This window comes from Giraffa tippelskirchi, chromosome 3 (assembly GCF_054371585.1).
Source record: "Giraffa tippelskirchi isolate mGirTip1 chromosome 3, T2T-mGirTip1v1.2.pri, whole genome shotgun sequence".
Lineage (NCBI taxonomy): Eukaryota > Metazoa > Chordata > Mammalia > Artiodactyla > Giraffidae > Giraffa > Giraffa tippelskirchi.
Genome location: NC_137277.1, coordinates 43,439,553 through 43,460,576, shown reverse-complemented (window position 1 = coordinate 43,460,576; position 21,024 = coordinate 43,439,553). Strand labels below are relative to the sequence as shown.

The window sequence follows — 21,024 nt, the reverse complement described above, 5'->3', positions numbered from 1 at the left end:
GACACGCTTTGCTACACTAAAGGACAAGCATGGCACTTCCCTGGTGGTCCAGTGGTTAGGAATCTGCCTGCCAGTGCAGGGGACACAGGGGACCCCTCGTCAGGATCCAATTAAGTCTGTGAGCCACAACTACTGAGCCCACACTTTAGAGCCCAGCTCCACAACCAGAGAGGCTATCGCAAAGAGAAGCCTGCACGCTGCAACAAGAGAGTAGCCTCTGCTCGCCACAACTCGAGAAAGCCCTCGCAGCAACAAAGAGCCCACGTGCCACAACACAGACCCAGAGCAGCCATAAATGAATAAAAATTTTGAAAAGGACAAGCACGCCTAGAAGAAGGCCATTTAACATCTGTTTTCATGTCAGTCTCCATCAAAGAGAATGTCTTCCAATCACGAAGTGTAGAACCTATTTGGGCATGGTGGTTAAGACAGAGATGATGAGCCACGCAAAGTACATGAGCACCGAGGTCAGACTGGGATCCGAATTAAGATCTTTTGTTGGGGGGGAGCATGCTGGGTCTTCACTGCAATGCATGGTTCTTCACTGCAACGCACAGGTTTCTCTAGTTGTGGCACACAGATTTAGTTGCCCCTCAGCATGTGGGATCTTAGTTCCCCAACCAGGGATTGAACCCATGTTCCCTGCAATGGAAGGTGGATTCCTTACCACTGGACCACCAAGGAAGCCCCCTGAAGGCAAATCTTGAGTTCCCTGGAATGATAGGTCATTTGCTATCTCAGAACCTCGGTTTCCTCATCTGTAAGTTGGCAGAATAACATCTACTTCATTTGGCTGTTTTACGGTTTAAATTTCAGTGAGTAATATCTCAGGGTTAGTTTCCTTTCTTCAGTTAGAATGTTTTCAGTTGCAGACAGAAAAACTTAAATTGGCTTAAACAAAAAATGGAATTTACCAAAGTTAGTAAAAGTCCAGATAAGATTTTACCAGTGCTTATGATGTAATTAGAGCAGATGATAATTCTCACCATCAGGAAGCTTAATGCCCAACCCTGGAAAAATTCTAAACTGAGTATTGAATAGATGATCTGTTAGTGCCTTGATCTCTAGGGACCAATGCAAATTCACTAAGAACAAGTCATTGGAAGATAATCCTTTTTATTTTTTCAAAAAATATTATCCCATCAGGGGACTAGTGATTCTCAAGTTGTGTAGGCAGGCACCCTAGACAGCTCTCAGAATTTCCAGAGGGATTTTCTATCAAATTCCCTTGGCTGATAGATCTATTTTAAAAGTAGAATAAATAATCATTGCACAGGGCATGGGCAAAAAAAATGTTTGAGAAGCACTGTCACAGCCATACTATGACTGGTTCTCAGAAAGGGTGTTTCATAAAACCTCTCTCGAGGGCTTCATAGATAAATACCCTGGGGGCATGTGGGCCAGCAGAAAATAACAGCTCCTAATGATGGAAACACTATATAGTTTTGTGTAAAACACACAGAATCTTGAATTTTCTATTTAAGCAGAACTTGAAATTTTTTATCAAGTGTGCATTGGTTATATGTATACTGCTCAATGATTGATAAATTGTGAAGTCCAACTTATATTCAGAGGATTAAAAAAGAGTTTTGTACCAAGATGCTCATTGTAGCATTATTTATAGCAGATAGGGAAAACAACGGACATGTCCAACAGTAGCAAAATGGTTCATAAATCATACAAAAGAGTATTAAGGTAAAACACAGACTAAATGAAGGAATTATTATATAGTCATTATGATGTTACTTGGGCTTCCCTGGCAGCTCAGCAGTAAAGAAACTGTCTGCGATGCAGGAGACACGGGTTCAATCCCTGGGTCGGGAAGATCCCCTGGAGAAGGAAAGGGCAACCCACTCCAGTATTCTTGCCTGGGAAATCCCATGGACAGAGGAGCCTGGTGAGCTACAGTCAATGGGCTCGCAAAAGAGTTGGACACGACTTAGCAACTAAACAATAAAATGATGTTACCTAGCCTCATTATGAAGTAAGATTGTGAAGAATACATAATGACATGAAATATATAATATGAATTTTGTCTTAAAAAATGTTTAAACACAGAAATGGATAAGAAGGTAGAATGAACGCTAAACATGTTAATGATCGATATTTTTTTTTTTTTTTTACCTTTCTGTGTTTTTCCAAAGTCCTTCTCTTTTATAACCAAGTGGGGGAAACAGCAATAAACGTTCTTTTAATATATCGTTGGGTGTTTTTACAGATCATAAGCCCAGCATGAGTCAACAGTGAACAGACACATCTGCCAAAAATACTAACAACTCTCAGCTCCGTGAAGAGAAGCAGAGTGTTCTGAAAATAGGAGGTGACAACCTTTGACATACAGATGGCTCATCCTCATATGAAACCCTGTGTCCAGAAAAACCACATTTTTAAGGACATTGGGACACTGGGGCATGCCCAAAGTAGGGAGATAAAGGACATTAGGAAAGTTTATACCATGTCATATTTACTCATTAATGAATTCACCTATTCAACCTCAAAAGTACCTCTTAGGCACTGTAGGTGAAATGGGAGAATTGTATCAAAGAATGCATATAAGTCAGGGGCACAATAGCTGTCTGCAATATTTTAAGGTTTATCATGTGACAGATGGACCGGGGGCATATAAAGGTTCAAGGCAGGCCATGGAGGCATATATGGTCAAATAATTTTCTACAAGGATGCCAAGACCATTCAATGGTTAAAGGACAGTCTTCATCACATGGTGTTGGTTTGATGAATATCCCCATGCAAAGGATGAAGTTGGGTCCTCCTCTTACTCTTCATTTTTAAAAGTAACTCAAAATAGATCAAAGACTTAAATGTAAGAGCTAAATCTACAAAATTCTTAGGCGAAAACAGAGAGAAAACATCGTGGCATTGCAATTGGCAATAATTTCTTGGATATGATAGCAAAAGAACAAGCAATAAAAGAAAAAGTAAATACACTGGAATTCATCAAAATTTAAATGGAAAGGAAACCCAAAAAAGAGGGGCTATATGTATATATATACACATACATACATACATATATATATATACACACATATACACATACATATATACACATATACATATATATACATACATACATATATATATATACATACATACATATATATATATATATATATATGAGCTTCCCTGGTGGGTCAGATAGTAAAGAATCTGCCTGCAATGCAGGAGATCTGGGTTGGATCCCTGGGTTGGTAAGATCCCCTGGAGAAGGAAATGGCTACCTGCTCAGGACAGAGGAGCCTGGCAGGTACAGTCCATGGAGTCGCAGAGTCAGATACAACTGAGTGACTAACACTTTCTCTTTCACTATGTATACATGTAGCTGATTCACCTTGCTGTACCGTAGAAACTAACACAACATTGTAAAACAATTATACTCCAATAAAAATTTTAAAAAAACTTTTGTGCGTCAAAGGACACTATCAACAGAGTGAAAGGAAATCCACCAAATGGGAGAAAATAATTGTAGCAAATCCTATTTCTGATCCTTATGGGATATCTATATCCTCAACTTATAAGGGGTTATATCCTGATAAACCCACTGGAAGTTGAAAATATCACAAGTTGAAAATGCACTTAATACACCCAAACTACTGAACATCATAGCTTAGCCCTCCTTAAATGGGCCCAAGACACTTACATTAGCCTACAGTCAAGCAAAATCATTTAACACTAAGCCTATTTTATAATAATATGTTGAAGATCTCTTATAACTGATTGAAGGCTGTGTTGACAGTAATCAGCATGGTTGGCTGGGTGCAGAATGATTGTAAGTATGTCAGTTGTTTACCTTCGTGACTGCCTGGCTGACCGGGACCCATGGCTCGCTGCTGGTGACCAGCATCAGGAGAGAGTATTTTCCCTCATATCGCTAGCCTGGGAAAGATCAAAATTCAAGCTGTAGTTTCTACTAAATGTTTATCACTTTCACACTGTCGCAGGTCAAACTATTAAGTCAAACCAACACAGTTTGGAGGCCATCTGACTGTGTGTATATGTTTCTACCTGCATCTCTAATCTTTTCTGGCTAATGATAAGGATTAATAAACCTCCAATAACTTAACAACCAGAATACACAGCCCAATTAAAAAATGGGCAAAGGACTTGAATATATATTTCTCCAAAGATGATTTACAGTACCAATAAATACATGAAAAGATGCTCAGTATCACTAGTTATCAGAGAAATGAAAATCAAAACCACAATGAAATACCACTTCACACACATTAGAATGATGGCTATTATTGAAAAGGAAAATAGAATAAAATAAACAGATAATAACAAGGCTTGGTAAAGATGTGAAAAAATCAGAACCCTTGTATATGGCTGGTGGGAATGTAAAATGGTGCAGTCACTGTGGAAAAAAGTATGGCAGCTCTTCAAAAAGTTCAACATAGAATTATCATACGATACAGCAGTTCTACTTCTGAATATATGCCTAAAAGAATTGAAAGCAGGGTGTCAGGACTTCCCTGGTGGTCCAGTGGCTAAGACTCTGTGCTCCCAATGCAGGAGGCCTGGATTTGATCCCTGGTCAGGGAACTAGATCGCACATGCTGCAACTAAGATAGAGGAAGCTTCATGCTGCAACTGGGACCTAGCACAGCCAAATAAATAAATATTTTTTAAAAGCAAGGTGTTAAACAGATATTGTACCTCATGTTCATAGCATCATTATTCACTAGTATCCATTGACAGCTGAATGGATAAACAAATGTAGTATATACTTTCAATGGAATATTATTCAACCTCTAAAATGAATTCTGACATGGATGAATCTTGAAGACATGACACTAAGTGAAATGAACCTGTCCAAAAGGACAAATATCATATGACTCACTTATATGAGGCCCCTGTATGTGTGTGTGCGCTCGGTCATGTCCAACTCTTTGCGACCCCATGGACTGTAGCCCACCAGGCTCCTCTGTCCATGGAATTTTCCAGAATATTGGAGTGGTTGCCATTTCCTACTCAAGGTGATCTTTCTGACCTAAAGATAGAAACTGCATCTCCTGCATTGGCAGGCTGACTTTTTATTTTATCAATCATGCCACCTGGGAAGCCCATATGAGGCACCTAGAAGTAGTCAAATTCACCATCAAACAGTGGAATGATGGTAGCGGAGTCTCAAGGGAGGGAGGGATGAGGGTTTTAATTAATTGTTTAATGGGAACAGAACTTCAGTTTGGGAAAATGAAAAGTTCAGTAGATGGACTGTGGTGATGGTTGAGAAGACATAAAAGGAGGGTCACACCCACCACTACAGCTAAAACAAAAGACTAAGAAAAAAGTGTTATCAAGAGCATGGAACAACAAACTCCCATACATCGCTGATGGGAATGTAAAAGCTAAAACTATGACCCAGCAATTCTATTCCTATATATTAACTCAAAGAAGAGAGTTCATGTGCAAACAATAATACACACACAAAAATGTTTATAGGCGCTTTATCCACAATAGTCAAACACTAGGTACAAGTCGAATGCCCACCAACAGAAAAATTATTAATTAATTATGGGGTAGTCATAAAGTGGAATACTATTCAGCATAAAAAAAGAACAAAATTGAGTTTACAAAGTGAGATAAAAGAATCTCACAGATACTATGTTAAATGGAAGAAGCCATTTAAATGGAAGAAGCCAAATGGACCATTTCTCTTGCCACTTTCAAAAATTTTTTTCTTTAATTTTTAGAAGCTTGATTACATGTCTTGGCATGAATTTTTTTTTTTAGGATTATCCTGTCTGGGATTTTTCAGCTTCTTGAATCTGTGTCTGTTGCCAAGTTTGGGAAGTTTTCATCCATCTTTGCTTGAAATACATTTTAAGCTTCACTCTCTTTTCCTAGGGCTCCAATGACACGAACATTCTTTTGTTATAGTCTCATAGGTCCCTACAGCTCTGTTTTTTTCCCATCTATTTCTTTTTACTGTTCAGATTTGAGAATTTTTATTTTTTATCATCAAGTTCATTAATTCTTTCTTCTGTCCTCTCTCCATTCTTCCCTTAAGCCCATCAACTGAGTTTTAAATGTTTGATTACTGCATTTTTCAGTTCTAAAATTTCTGCTTGATTCTTTTTGATATCTTCTATTCCTTTGCTGAGATTTTTCAGTTTTTTATTTGTTTCAAACATGTTTGTCATTGCTTGTTGAGACATTTGCATGATGATTGCTTTAAAATCCTTGCCAGGTAAGTCTAGCATCTGTTTCATCTTGGCACTGGTCTGAGACTCCCAAGAGATGTTATACAACTACAGTCTAGGGGCCTGAGATGCTAACAAAAATTGTTTCTGATTTCCCAAACTTATGATTGGAACTGAGAACCAAAGGAACCGGATCTACCATGTAGCAAAGTCCATGAGCCACCACGGACTTCCCTGGTGGTCCAGTGGCTAAGACTTCAGGCTCCCAATGCTGGGGACCTGGGTTCAATCCCTGGTCAGGGAACTAGATCTCACATGCCACAACTAGGAGCTCATATGCTGCAACTCAGAGTTCACATGCCACAACTAAAGATCCCATGTGCAGCAACTAAGACCTGGGACAGCCAAATAAATAATCTAAAAAACAAAAAAGCAAAGTCCATGAGCTACCAGCTTGAAGTAAGCCAACTTTCCACCAGGTCTGCCAAGGGATTAACTCTCATAGGAGCCAGGGACAGACCCCTTTCTCTCCACCACCTGGGTCTATACAAAGCTGGTGGTTTAGGGTGAGTGGGGAGATGCTTCTTGAGGGAGGGAAGTGTTTGTGAAAAGAAGTTCTTTTATCCTTACTCCTCTGGGGATGGAGAGGGAGGAGTGGGCCTTCGACTAGTTCAAACGGGGATGAGACTCAATAAAAACCTGGCAGTGTCTGCATGATGGGGAGATGGACACTTCATTGCCTATTTGATGTCCACTGAGCCGCCCTGACACTACTGGAGTGGCAGAGACAAGAGAGGGCAAGAACTCTCTCCCCAACCCTGCCAGCAACCAGGACCTGCAGGTGCCAGAGCTGGGGTGCTGGAGAGCAAGATGAGCTGGTTTGCTAGAAATGAGGAAGCAAGCTCCACTGGGCATAGAGGAAGGAGTGGCAGGGGCTTCCTGCTGGCAGTCAGCCTGAGGATATCCGGTCTCAAGGGACTCCCATGACCTGGCAAAGTTGCTTGACATCATAGTATACCAAGGGGGTATGGTCTACGTAAGTGGGAAGGAGTATTTTATCACTGACACTGTTTAGTATTTTCTGGGCATAATGAGGGCAAACATAGACTGACTTTCATTCATTTTATGATTGCTTTTAAATTCTGTATGGACAGTGCCCCCAACACACACGCCCCTCAACATGCCACTTGACACTGATGTTGACACTGAGTCTCTTGCCTGTGGGCTCTGACCTGAAGCAAAGATCAGTGAGGGAGTAACCACAGAGGACAGAGGGGTTGAGTGACAGCAGACATACCTCACCCAGCACACACACACACACAACTCAGAAGGAAAGGAGCCTCCTGGGAGAGGAGGCCTGGGAGAGGAGGGATGTTTGGAATTGATCCAGGATTGAAGTTTTTAAACGGAGAGAAAGTACATAACACTGTTAATATTAAGGTTTAATAACTTAAACGAGACTGTTCCCTTCCCACTGCCCCAGCTTTATGGAGGTGTAACTGACAAATAAAATTGTATACATGTGTGGAGTGTACAAAAGACTTTAATAAATGCAAATGACTAGCGTTATGGGGATAGACTGAGAAGTCCTGTTGGTTGCTGATCAACAGAAGCTTGCCTGCAGAAAAGAGGGCTGAGAGCATCACTCTCAGATAAATGATACTATTTATCAATATCAGAAAAATGATATTATTCCTTGTTAAACAGTCAGTGAGGTGCAATTCCTCAAGTAAAGCAGCTATATTGGGTTTTTTTTCTATGATAATGCATAGGTACATTTTTCTGGGAAGACAGTATATACTTTCAACCTATTCTCAAAGGGCTCTTGGATTCAAAGAAGATTCAAGAGCATCAGGCCTACAGACAACCCAGTCCATTACCTGATGACACTTTCTTAGTATACTGTGTTCAGCAGACATTATCTCACCTCTGTGTGACCATGAACAATTTACTAACCCTCTCTGTTCCCAAAGTTCATCACCTGTAAATGAGAATAACACCACCAACCTCATAGGGCTGTTAAGAGCATCAAATGAGTAAATGTAAGGGAAGTGCTTAAAATAGAAGCTGCACTTATATGTGTGTGTGTGTGTGTGTGTGTGTGTGTGTGTGTGTATAAGTGCAGTGGTTCAGTGGTAAAGAAGCTGCCTGCAATGCAGGATACCCCAGTTAGATTCCTGGTTGGGGAAGATTCCCTGGAGGAGGAAATGGCAACCCACTCCAGTATTCTTGCCTGGGAAATCCCATGGACAGAGGAGCCTGTCAGGCTATAGTCCATGGGGTCTCAAAAGAGTTGGACATGACATAGCAACTAAAAAGCAACAAATAGAAGCAATGGCTATTATTATTTTTTACTACTGTTACTTTCTATTCCTCTTGGGGAACCAGGAGAATTTCTGCATGGATGTCAGTCTCCCTTGCAAGTGGCTCAGTTAAGTGATGCCCATTTCTGAGAAGTACTTTTTTCCTACAGCAAAGTCAAGACAGAGCCAAGAGCCGAGAAGGGATATTAGCCAAAGAGCTGAATCACTTGTCTCACTCAGACTGGGAAAAACCCACAGTTGCCATGCTCAGAACGAAACTGGGTGCCTCAGAATGCACAAGTGTAGTAAAGTGGGGAAGTTGGGGTGCTCTCTTCCTGTCCTTTGATTTGACTTTGGCTTAATGTCCCTCCCATAAGGGGATAGCCGCTTGCTTCCCAATGCCGACTCATGCCCTCTGTTGTCCATAAAACAGCTCAGTGTTCCAGAGAGAAGACTGTTACTCATCACCTCTGCCATTCACTTGGCATCTTATGTCTTCCAAAGGCCTCACAGCCAAAAAGAATCCATCCCTAGGCTGTCCCCAGGTGGAAACTGTCTCATTTAGAGGCTTGTAACCAGGAGATGGAACGGCCACATTCAATTCTGTACCTACTTCTTTGTGAGGCAACTTCTCTCAATCCAGAGAAGCTGTGAGCTTCCCTCCAGAATGGCTCACAGGAATGATAAGGGTCTCCCTGGTGCCAAATGCACCTGCAACGTGGACGTTTGCAGATGGCTCCAAAGAACCAGATGACAGAAGGCAAGGAAACAAGTTAATTGAATCTCCTGCAACTGTGTTATCAGAAAAGCTGCCATTGTATATATACAGTCAAACATTGGAACTGGGCCAGTTTGGTAAAACCAATGGTGAGGATATTTGTCCTTGGGCAGGGACCACTCTTACTACAGATAGCAGGCTGGGCTTTCTTCTACCATTCCAGGAAGTCCATACTCCAGGTGGAAGAGCCAGAATGTGCCCACTGGGAAATTCCTATGGTTGAGGCTCCTGCTCAGCCCATGAAGTCAGTGCTATTCTTCACGTCTCCTTTGGCCAAAGGCTGTCCTGGTTGTTTCATTTTCTCTCTTGATAGCATCACACAGGGGTAAATACAGTATTGAGCAACCAGTGGAAAAAGAAGACACGGGGATTTTCTCGTGGTTTGCTCAAGCTGATTTGTTTGTAGTACCTGTACCAGCTGTGTCTCTAGCATCCATCTTTCTGGAAGTCAATTCATGATGAGCAACCACTTCACATCCCTGAACCAGAGTTAAAAATAAATGTGACATGGAATTAGGCATATATTCAGAACATAATTATGAGTTGACGGCTTTCCTTGGAAGAACCATCATTGATTTATAATTTCATGATTTCATGGTAAGATGGGGGCACTTTTGCTGCAAAACTACAGCTGAAGACGTCTCTGAGCAAGTTATCTCAAGTCCCTTACATGAGGACCTACAAAATTTAATTTTCCAATAATATAATACCAGGTGAATGCTGGCATTCTTCAAACAAAACTAGATGCAGCTCAGCTGATTTGCTTCTCCATCTCCTCTCCTCCTTTCTCCATCTTCTTCAGATAATGATGATGCAACTCACATGGCCCACCATTTCTACTTTTGCCTTGGGTGTTATGAAGCTCAGGGTAAAATTTCATGCTCAAACTATTTTATCCACATTTCTGAAAATACTTCCTATTTTTCCATAACCAGCTTCCAGTCCCTTTTTAAACTTTCCATTTTCACTGTATTTAAAATTATAAAACTCTTTCTGTCCTTTTTTTTTAATAAAGAGGCAGAATAAAATTAATTAACTAATTAAACCTGAGTTGGGAAGATCCCCTGGGGGAGGAAATGGTAACACGCTCCAGTATTCTTGCCTGAAAAATCCTGTGGACAAAGGAGCCTGGGGGCTATAGTCCATAGCATCACAATGAGTGGGACACGACTGAGCACCCACACACAATTAAACCTGACTTTGGGGTTAAGTGCCCAGGCTCCTTAAAATAGTTGATCACCTAATGTTCAGTGAGGCATTGGTTACGGCCATTGTTCACAAAGAATTGGCTCTGGGTGGGGTTTGGGTTACTGATTTTGAATCTGTTTTCTTGGAGCCAATTTGAATTCACTGGTAAGGCTGAAGGACTGTCACTTCCTACAGTCCTTTGTTTGAAAGGATTGTGTTTTGCATCACAGTCCAGGGAGACAGGTGCAGTGAAGAAAAACAGCTTTTTCTCCTCTCGCCAAATGCTTTGCACAACTACACACATCCATGTTCTTATCTTTGAGCTAAACCTTGGTACAACAAGGAGCCGCCCTGCAACATTCTCAATAGAACAAAAGATTCCTAAGCCTTGGATAACAGAAGTGGTCCACTTGTTAGAACAATTGTCAACTAGTATATTACAAGAACAGCTACCTTTGGACTGAGCTCAAGGTTGGTTATGTGAGGTGTGACTGTTTCTGGTTTACAGGTTGAGTAAACGCAGGACTCAAATTTGCCTTAGGGTTCCATTATTTACAAAATCAATCAACCACAATTCATTAATTACAGCCCTCAGTTAACTGGAATTTTATCTATCCATCTCATTCCTAAATTTAGATGCTCTGCTTTTAACATAAAAGGCCAAGTTACTAGAAGTTAAGTGTATGTCTGAGAGATAACAAAAGTACTAATATCCAAAGAACGTCCTTGACTTAGCTCAAGTTTTTGGCTGTCTGTACCCAAATTGAAAGAAGACTTGCTGTTCTCAGCCCATAGGCACTATAGCATCCTTGGCTACTGAAGACAAAAGCATTGTCTCTCAATATAATTTTTTAAAGATTTTTTTGACATGGACCATTTTTTCAGAGTCTTTATTGAATTTGTTATAATACTACTTCTGTTGTATTGGTTTTTTGATCCTGAGGCATGTGGGATCTTAGCTATCCAACCAGGGATGGAACTCACACTTGCTGCATTGGAAGGTGAAGTCTAAACCACTGGATTATCAGGGAAATCCCTGTAATTTTTATTCAGGACACAAAAGTGTATCAATCAAGATAGAGTGAATTTCTGTTCAATTAAATCAGAAAGAGCAAGATATCATAGCAGTCTCTTCCATAAGCACCCTGGAGAAACAAGTTTTGCCAAGATGCTTCTCCTTGAGGCATTAAAAAATCCCACTCCCACCCCATGTGACCTGACAGCTTTGAGTCAATTCTTTAAGGAAGTAAGGGTGTTGCAGAAACCAGTACTTGAGAAACCAAGCACCACACTCGGAGAGTTGCAGAACACAGGTTTATTAAGCCGGCGGGCCCAGAGGAGTTAACACTCCAAGCTCTGAGCCTGGAACAAAGGGATTATAGAGTTTTTATAGACAGACTGTAGTGGGCAACACTAGCTGTCAATAGGCTGGTTTAAACTAAGGGGTTTCACGCACTCGTGGGAAGAGTGGTCAAGATGGGGAGGAGGATGCCTGCCCTGGACAGGCATGATTAAGCAGGTTGGCAGGGGCTAGATGATTGCAAAGAGCAGGACAAGTGTGAGTGAGATAAACTCCAGTATTGCAAGTCCCCACTTTTTGAGACTATGTGACCTACGTGATCTAGATTTTGCAAGGGGGAAGCTGAGTTACAGAGGCAGAAGGAGAAGGAGGTTATGTAAAATTTTAACTTTTCCTCTTCAAGTGGAGCAATTAAGTAAGCCCCTGGGCCACAACTACTGAGCCCTTCTGCCACAACTGGAGAAGCCTGTGCACCACCCTCCTTGTGCATTGCAGTGAAGATCCCTCGCAGCCAAATAAAAAGAGAGAGAAGAATGAACCTGGCCATCATGGACAAGAACAATTTACTAAGGGGGACAGGGACCGAAGTGGGGAGACTAGTTCAGAGGCTATTAAAATAAGCCAGGCAAGAAATGATGGTCACTTGGACCAGGATGGTGGCAGGAGAGGTGATGTGAAGCGGTCAGGTTATAGGTATATTTTAAAGTAGAGCTAACAAGATTTCCTAATGGATTAGATAGTGTGGTGTGAGAAAAGCAGAGTAAATGGTGACTGCAAGGGTTTTCCCTGAGCAACTGGAAGAGGGAAAGCACTTTATCTGAGAAGGAGCTGATAGCAGGCAGGTCAGGAATGGGAAGAGATCAGATTTGGACACCTCCCTAGAGGTGAGAAGGAAATTACAAACCAGGAACGGGTGGTGTCCTTGAAGCCAAGTGAAGAATGTGCCTGAGGGAGAAGGGAGGAGAGGGATAACTCTGCAAATGCTGCTGATGAGTTCACTGAGATAGGGACTGAGAGCTGAGCGATAGATTTAGCAACATGAAAGCCACTGGGGACCTTGACAAGCGAGTGAAATTTGCTCAGTCGTGTCTGACTCTTTGTGACCCCATGGACTATACAGTCCATGGAATTCTCCAGGCCAGAATACTGGAGTGGGTAGCCTTTCCCTCTTCCAGGGGATCTTCCCAACCCAGGGATTGAACTCAGGTCTCTCACATTGCAGGTGGATTCTTTACCAGCTAAGCCACAAGGGAAGCCCAGGGTATTTTGACAAGTGCACCACTAATTACTGAAGTTCTCAGTCACTGCACCAAGCATGGAAATTCAGGTTCTGTGATGTGGAAGAGGCTGGAAGAAAAATAATCTCTTAACTCCAAATTCTGCAGTTGTCTTGGGAGTCATAGCAGCAAGTCACACCTAGACCTGCAACACCACAGTCACTGAGCCCAGGGAAAGTCACATTATTGATACAAGCAAGTCTATTTGTGTGAAAGCAGACAGGGAGCTGCTGGGAGTTCAAAAGTAGGATTCCAAGTTCCCAGCCAATCCACTGGCTTCTGTAACATACTGAAAAACCAACCAACTAACCAACTCAGAAGCAAAGCAAAGTAGTGAAAAAGGCAGCAGCAGTAGCATTATAAAACTGTTAGGGGAAGCACACTGATTGAAACCGCCCAACCTGGCCAGGCACCATAGTAACTATTAGCATGAGTTGTTTTATAACAGGAGATCCTGTTAAGGAATACGGAACTAATAAGCCACCACCAACCGGAAGAGTTCGGGAAAGGTCAAAAGGAGACACCGCGTGTCCGTCCACTTCCCAGAATCCCTCTTGCTAGCATCCATCTTGGCTGAGCGACGCGTGCACCACCAGGAAAGACTCTGAATTCGAATGATTGGCCAAAGACAACCCGGAAACTAATCCCATCACCATAAAACCCGAGACTGTGAACCACGCAACAGAGCTGTTCTCCTGGGTTCCCTTACACTACTGCTCTCCACCTGGCTGCCCTTTCCCAATAAAATCTCTTGCTTTGTCAGCACATGTGTCTCCTCGGACAATTCATTTCCGAGTGTTAGACAAGAGCCCAGTTTTGGGCCCCGGAAGGGGTCCCCCTTCCTGCAACAAAACTATCTGAGATCTAAACCCTTCCACCTCCAAAAAGAAGTGGTGAGAATAATCATTAAGTTCCTTTAGGGCAGGGATTCTGATTCACAGTCATATACCATGCCTGGCACAGAGTAGATACTTAACAAGGGCTGCTTGTTGATTGGCCTATTGCTATGTCTCTTACATGTTATCTCATTTAATATTCACAATACTCTTCAATATAGTCACAATACTCTTCAAGAATTGATGCTTTTGAGAGTAAAACCTACATGGCCTTTAGAGCATGAAACACCAGAACTTGCTGCAATGGGAGATCAGGACTTTATGTAATCCATTTACATTAGGGAGAGATAGCATTTTCTTTCGCTTGACAGGTTGACATGCCTTCATGTTTTTCCACTTAATCAGCAGAATCATTTAGGCACTGAGGGTTTTGATGGTCTCAATAAAAATACCTATTTATGTAAAAAAAAAAAAAAGAATTGATGCTTTTGAACTGTGGTGTCGGAGAAGACTCTTGAGAGTCCCTTGGACAGCAAGGAGATCTAACAAGTCAATCCTAAAGGAAATCAGTTCTGAATATTCATTAGAAGGACTAATGCTGAAACTGAAACTCCAGTACTTTGGCCACCTGATGCGAAGAACTGACTCCTTGAAAAAGACCCTGATGCTGGGAAAGCTTGAAGGTAGGATGAGAAGGGGACAATAGAGGATGAGATAGTTGGATGGCATCACCGACTCGATGGACATGAATTTGAGCAAGCTCCAGGAGTTGGTGATAGACAGGGAAGCCTGGGGTGCTGCAGTCGATGGGGTTGCAAAGAGTCGGACACTGAACTGAACTGAACTTCAATATATAGGTGTCAAGAGGAGACATACTGAGAAGACAATTCAAAAAGGTGGTCAGAATGAGTTCCTTTAAGTGTTGTGCACCTAATGTTTGCCAGGTGGTTTCTGCAGACTTTCAATCCCACCACGATGCTCTGTGATAGACAGTGAGGCCTGGCATGCTACAGTCCATGGGGTTGCAAAGAGTCGGACACAACTGAGTGACTGAATTGAACGATGCTCTAAGGTGGGTAATAGGATTCCCCATTTTACAGATGAGGGAGAAAGAGGCTGAAAGAACCAAATAACTTGTTCTGGACCAGTGGACTGAACTTTGGCTGTATACCAGAATACCTAGAAAAAACACAATAAGACGTCATAGTAGACAAACTGTCATGTAGGAGGGAGTAGAATAAAATTAAACCCCTAAGCTAATGCAATTGTCATGGTCAAACACCCAGAGTAGGCAGCAATATGCAACAAACTGAATATAGGTTTTGGAGTTGGACAAACTTATATTTGAATCGCAGGGCCACCAGGTGCTCATTATAAAGCTCTGGGCAAGTCATTTAACTTTTTTGAGCTTCAATTTCCTTATTCATAAAATGAGGTAATGATAATTACTTTGAGGATGTTGTATTACATGAGACAACTTGCATGATTGTAGATATGCAATAAATGCTATTCCTCCTTTCCTCAACCTAACAGTCAAGGGAACAGGGGAGACAGAATTATGTACCTGTTATTATTTCTCTGCTTTGTTTCACCAGTTCTCAGAGTGCTATTGTAACACGCAGCATCACTTGGGAACTTTTAGGATGCCAATTCTCGGGCCCCACCCACACCTACTGCCTCAGAACCTCTGGGGATGGGGCCCAGTAATCTGTGATTGCACATGCTCTCCGGTTTGAGAACCACAGCTCTGTTTCATTATGGACCCAGTCTGCAACAAAGCCATGGAGGAAACTTGAGTAGCTGAGTAACTTGGCAAGATCACAAACTTATTCACTGAAGACGCCGTTCAAATAAGGATCTCAGGCAAAAGAGTGCTCTTATTCCCAACAATAATTCCCAATGGAACATAGATTTTGTCATTTTACAATTGAAAATATGGGACTCTCTGCCTTTGTGAGCCTTACTGATGGGTTTTAAAGACTTTCTTACACGGCAGTTTCTCTGTTCATGTTTCTTTTTCCTACTCAAAACTATGCCTGATGGTAAGTACTCTATATATCTTCTGTTCACTCATGGTGAGGAAAAATATGTTAACATAATTACATGTTAAACTTCAATAGGTATGCATGTTATCAAGGAAATCAGGGTGTCATTCTAGGACTGGGGGAGTCAGCACAACATGGCTATAAGAAGAAGAGGGACGTTTGGACCTCTGTCCTGTGGCCCTGTGGTAGGCTCCGTGTCATGGCCACAACATCATAGCTGGGTGTGTATCCAGGCAAAGCACTGGGGGTGGGGGTGGGTACAGATTTTCAAAGTCCTAGACAGCACGTGCTGGTAAACTGGCTCTTGGGGGTGTCCTGATTTTCACGGTGAAATACTCTCACTACGAATGATTTCAAGCTACCAATGGTTGAACATCCTGCTAACAAAGTTGCTGAATATTCAGCCATCAGCAGTGGGCAGTGTAGCTGGCCCCAGCACACTGCTGTGACATCTACTATCGGTGGGCCCAATTTTGACATGGCAGGTGGCACGGTGTTTTATTTACTTGCTTGCAAGTACCTTCAGAATGCTTTACAATATGCCTCCTGAGGAAGTAATCACACTGAACGTGACTTTATGAACCCTGCCTGATTCTCGGGAAAAATTTACATGTTGGATTCTTTCAGTAGAAACAATTATTTTGACTTTACATCTATTTAGACTGGCACTTGTGAAAGCAGGATGACAAAAATTATTGTTTTCAAATAAACAGAATGTTGACAGTAATATGAAATAGATTAGAAGGTAGAGATAAACTCCTTCCTTGAAAATCTCTTCAGAAAAAATTATTATATATAATACATAAATGTATGTTTATGTTATATATTAATAGGAGAGTTTTATAAGAATTAAATAAACAATCTTTGGCATAAGTTTACATGGTTAGATTTTCAGGAAATTTTATTTGTTCCAATATTTCTATGTATTGCTGAAAAGAAGAATGAAGTGAATTATAGTATTCTGAAGTGAGGTAGTTGACCTCAATTACAAAGGATAGGAAGTTTTTAGAAAGAGGATCATGGTTTTATTTTTTGCCTGTAGTCTCAGGATTAAACTCACTATCAAATTCTTTTTTCTATTCATTCTTAACTTATCCCAAGATTCTTGTAATGTCATAAATAAGACAGTAGACTAAATCAAGTGCATTTCAACATTTTATAAATTCTAATCTTAAAAATATAAATCTATTTATTCATAAAATTTATTTTTAATTTATATCTAGCAGAGTATTTTATTTTTTTAAGAGAGTAGAATTTTTTAATATTTATTTTTATTTATTCATTTTGCTACGCTGAGTCTTAGCTGTGGCATGCAGGATCTTTAGTTGTGGCATGTGGGATCTAGTTCCCTGACCAGGGATGAATCCAGGCCACCTGCATTGGCAACACAGAGTCTTAGCCACTAGACTACCAGGGAAGTCCCTTGAAAACAGCTACTGGTGGAAGTGAAAATTGATTCAACTTCTATGCATGGCAACTTCACCACCTCATTCAAACTTACAAATATATTGATATGTACCTTTTCACCCAGCAAGTCCGTTTTAGGAACTTACTCTACAGATATACTTGCCATGTATGAAATGACATTTGCTCAGCGTTATTCACTGCAGTGTTGCTTCTAATAGCAGCAGAATGTGTCTCTCAATAGGAGATGACTGAAAAAGTTGTGATGCCTCCATGCAGTGGACTAAAAATGAACCATAAAAAAGGACAAATGAAGCCTCTTGTGCATTTTTTAAAAAAAGAATCCCAAGATAAATTATTAAATTTTAAAGAAAATCAAGGTCAGAGCAGTTTGTAAATGACTGCCATTTGTGTGGGTTAGAAAAACCCGAATCAACAACAACAACAAAGTAAACAGGCAAAAGGAAAACTATGTACAGCTTTTCTGTACTTAGCAGGACTTGAAAAGGAGACCCAAGAAACTAGTAACGTTGCTGCCTCTGGAAAGGGAAACTGGATGGCTGCGGGGTGGATTGTCGTTGTCATTTAGTCGCTAAGTCATGTCTAACTCTTTTTCAACCCGCCAGGCTCCTCTGTCCATGGGATTTCCCAGGCAAGAATACTGGAGTAGGTTGCCATTTCCTTCTCTGGGGGATCTTCCCCAACCCAGGGATCGAACCTGCGTCTCCTGCATTGCAAGTGGATTCTTTTACCTCTGAGCCACCAGGGAAGCCTGGGGAGTGGGTTGAAGGGAGACTTTTACAGTGTACTTTCTGAATTTTGAACTATGCAAACATCTTACCAATTCTAAAACTAAATAAATTCATGTGGCAAGTAGTCATTGGCTACAGGAACTAATGAACTAGAAAACTGATTTATTAAATAAAGGGCTTCCAGTCAATACTCCTCTCTGCTCTTTAGAGGAAAAGGTTTTAGAGATTCCTAGCCTCTGCCCCTTTCCTAATTCCTGGCAGAGTCCCCACAGGGAATCACCAACAGAGGTGCTCTCTGGGCCTTCAGAAAGGCATGTGGGAAGAAAATATTTATTCGGGTCAACTGGCATAATTTCCAGGAAAGGCCTCCCTTTTTCATCCTGAAACCGTGCTTTCATGAGGCCCCACAGAGACATGTCAGTTGGAGGACTTTGCCAAGCTTGTTTAATTAGGCTCCTTGCTGAAAAGCTGAGCCATTGGTCTCTGAGGTAGCAACTGGCCCCAAAAGATGCAATCACTTCTCCACAGGGAACTCTTTTTTAAAAAGTCTGACAGTTAATACCTTCCTACATACAAACCAGCATCTAAAAGTTATTTACAATATTGAGAAAAGCAAAGTGAATAATACCAAAGCCTCCAGAAATGCGACAACCCGAAGAGCTGGTCTGTGAGTGCTGATTAAATTCCAGGGGAAAGGGTAGTGAATAGCACTGGCATGTGTTTTGGGCAGCTCGGGTGTCATCACTCGGGCTTGATAAGGAGGATGAAAGGGAGATCGACAACTTCCCTGGGAGGAGGCTCCAGGTGTTCCAGGCGCCAATGAAGGAGAGCCCCATCCTGCAGGCCTAAGGCTTGGGCCAGGCAAACCAATAGCAAAAGGAGCAACAGGAAAGAATGGGAGGAGTAGGGGTCTTCAACCCCCCTCCCCCATCTCCATTTGTACTATAACGTGATCATTTCTGTAGCAACCTTATGGAGAAAGGATTACTGCCCCCTGCCTACCCCACTCTACAGATGAGGAAACAGGCTCAGAAAAGTGCAGTAACTTCTCTAAAATCTTTACAACTAACATGTGTCCAGCTCAGGAAGTGAGCCCAGGGCTCTCTAATGCTAGAGTTCATTCACTTAAGGATTTTTATCAGAATTTGTTTTAGGAAGGAAGACTAGATTTTTTAACCTTCTATCTGATTAAGTCAGACAGCATTCCTTGGCAAGATTTTTTGCTACTTTTTTTTTTTTTTTTGGCGCTGTGAGGGATCTTAACTCCCCAACTAGGGATGGAATATGTGCCTCCTGCAATGGAAGCATGAAGTCTGCCAGGGAAGTCCCTATTCACTTTTTAAGTCAGAAACAATCATTTAGCTTTTAAGAACTTGTGCCATTTTTCTTTTTAATACTGCATCTCAACGTGCTATTTGACATCTGTACATTATTTCCATTCCCAACACAAGGAAGATGAATTCTTCCTTTTTCTTTCCTTCTCACCTTGGGTTCGTCCATATGAGCTGAATGAGGGATCCTCAAGTTGTTTTATCAGTCAGAAGACAAAGAGAAAATTCCCAGGAGTCCCAGGATAGCCAGAGCCCCTGACTGGAGGTAAGATCTGGCTGCTCTGGTTACCTGGGTATTCTAGATGCCAAAAGCTATCCACGGGGACAAGACCAGTATATTTTCCATGCTGGGACTTGCCATAAACTGTGTCTTTTGACTTTTCTGAAGACAAAACTGGGAGATATGTTAGCAGTGTGGATTTGTTTTAGACCTCAGAAAAACTTCTTAACGTATGATAAAAGAATGCAAGAAACAGATAATACTAATAAAATCAATGCTTCTTGTGCATCCATAACTATTGCTACCCTGAAAGGAGCGTTAATTCAAGCTGAAAGGAAGAGATGAAGGCAACAGGTGTGCATGCATGTGTGTGCTCAGTCGCTCAGTCATGTCTGACTCTTTGCGACCCCAGGGACTGTAGACTGCCAGGATCCTCTGTCCATGGGATTATCCTGGCAAGAATACTGGAGTGGGTTACTATTTCCTCCTCCAGGGAATCTTCCTGACGTAGGGATCGAACAAGAGTCTCCTGTGTCTCCTGGATTGGCAGGTATCAGGGATCAAAGATCAACAAGCAAATTATTCATCTCTGGCTGGTCAGTCCAGAAGATGCTGAACTTTGCCTTGCACACAAGGATGTTGCCTAGTACTATTGGTGATGTAATTTGAAGATCATTGAAAATGTATGTGTTCGTCAACCTGAACAAATCCAAAATGACCAATAAGGAAAGTCAAGGGCACAACACCTTACCTGCCTTTTCACAGTGATGGTTTCTGTCTACCAGGACCCAAGGTTCGATTCACTTCCAAACAGCAAGGACCTGGCTAATTCCTCTCTCTGTGCCCACAACAGCTCACCAAGTAAGTTCTAATTTCGATGATGAGCAATGGAGGGCCCCATCAGGTTCTGATCCATCACTGAGAACTTTTGTTTTTTCCTGTGGCTTAGGAGTAAGAGGCTCTCCTGTCATCTCACTTAATGGAAGTGAGAACTAAATGAGATAATGATATAGGATAGCTCTTTGAAAAAGTTGCAAATTTGATATTCAAATGTCATGATTTTATTGTTAACAACAGCAATTGTTTCTTGCTTTTCCCAGGTAACTTTTTTTCCCTGTTCTTAGAAAAAAGAAGAAAGTAATAATTGCTACAGCCTTCTCAGGAGCATGAGAATGCTGTTCAATGAGAGCTTTCTAAATGGCTGTTTATTATTAACACGCACAGAATTTCTTCTTTTACACATCTCTTTTGGAATGGGGAGTCCTCTAGGGAATGGATGGCACCATCCACTTTCTGTGAAATGCCTCTTGGGTCTGACTCAGTGTGAATGATGAAGTAGGATGATTGATCATCCTGATATAACACATGCCTCCCCCCAGCTGCATTTCTGCCTTCTGTTTCTCTGACCCAGTCCTTTACCCTCAACTGTTTC

At 41.6% G+C, this 21,024-nt stretch overlaps 1 protein-coding gene across 1 annotated transcript in view; it reads right to left on the bottom strand.

Annotated features, from left to right (window-relative positions):
- NOS2 (nitric oxide synthase 2) overlaps positions 1-13,598 on the bottom strand; it is an 81,302-nt gene extending 67,704 nt beyond the window's left edge. The window contains exon 1 of the mRNA XM_081584864.1: positions 13,496-13,598. The gene's annotated coding sequence lies outside the window, so the exon portion shown is untranslated. The remainder of the gene's footprint in view (positions 1-13,495) is intronic.
- Positions 13,599-21,024: the final 7,426 nt, after the last annotated feature.